A 1,444-nucleotide genomic window follows, 5' to 3' on the forward strand; every position below is an offset into this window, starting at 1 on the left:
GACCCCGGGCTGGAGAGTTGTCACCACCTTCTGCTGCCTGGGGGGGCTCTGGGGGGACCTCGGCTCCCCTGGGGGCTCTTCTGCAGCCACAGAACCTGCAGGGACCTCCCCTGGGTGGGGCCTCCAGGGGTTCCAGGAGCTTTGGGCTCATCCTGGGAGCCTCTGGGACACACTGGGATCATCCTGAGATCAGACTGAGAGAGACTGGGCCACACTGGGATCCTGCTGGAAGTGTCTGTAACCATACTGGGGGTGACTGGGAACACACTGGGGGAAAACTGGGACTATGCTGGGAAAGACTGGGGTCATACTGGGACTGCTTGGGACCAGACTAGGAGCACCTGGGTGCAACTGGGATCCCAGTGGGAGGAACAGGGAGACACTGGAACCATGCTGGGGGCAGCTGGGGTCATACTGGGATCACACTGGGAGTAGCTGGGGGAGACTGGGATCATACTGGGAGTGACAAGGAACAGGCTGGGGGAAATTGGGACCAGGTTGGAACCATGCTGGGGGCACTGGAACCACAACTGGGGCAACTGGGACCAAACTGGGGCAACTGGGACCACAACTGGGGCAACTGGGACCACAACTGGGGCAACTGGGACCACACTTTGGGCTACTGGGAGCAACTCAGAGAAACGGGGATCATGCTGGAAGAAACTGGGAGTAACTGGGAAGGACTGGGTGCATCCTGCAGCCACCTGGGCCATCCTGGGACTGGCTGTAGCTATACTGGGAATGACTGGGATCAACTGAGGAGCAACTGGGACCATGCCTGGGGCAACTGGGAGCAAGAGGAAGTAACTGGGTCTATACTGGGGGCAACTGGGTGTGACTGGGAACCTGCTAGGAGAGACTGGGATCATACTGGCAGTGACTGGGACTATGCCAGGGGCAACTGGGACCACACTGGGAGGAACAGGAAGCAAATGGGACCATGCTGGGGGCAACTGGGATCATATTGAGAGGGACTGGGATCACACTGGCAGGGACAAAGAGCAGGCTGGGGGCAACTGGGACCATGGTGGGGGCAACTGGGACAGACTGGGAGCAACTGAAACTGTGCTTTGAGGTGACTGGGTCAAAATGGGAGTGACTGGGATCACACTGAGGGTGACTGGGAGTGGTTGTCAGCAACTGGGATCATGCTGGAAGTAACTGGGAGTGACTGGGACCATGCTGGGGGAGACTGGCATATACTGGGAGTGACTGGAACCAGTGACTGCAATAATACTGGGAGCATCTGGGAGTGACTGGCATCATACTGGGGCTGAGTGGGAGCAATTGGGACCATGCTGGGACTAAATGGCATCCTACTGGAAGTGACTGGTTTCATACTGGGAGCAAGTGGAACCACACTGGAGGGAACTGGGATCATACTGGGAGTGACTGGAAGGAACTGGCAGGATACTGGGTTCATTTTAGGAATGGCAGGAAGTGA

This window comes from Empidonax traillii, unplaced genomic scaffold, assembly GCF_003031625.1.
Source record: "Empidonax traillii isolate 1590-97213 ecotype Southwest subspecies unplaced genomic scaffold, ASM303162v1 scaffold2571:size33947, whole genome shotgun sequence".
NCBI lineage: Eukaryota > Metazoa > Chordata > Aves > Passeriformes > Tyrannidae > Empidonax > Empidonax traillii.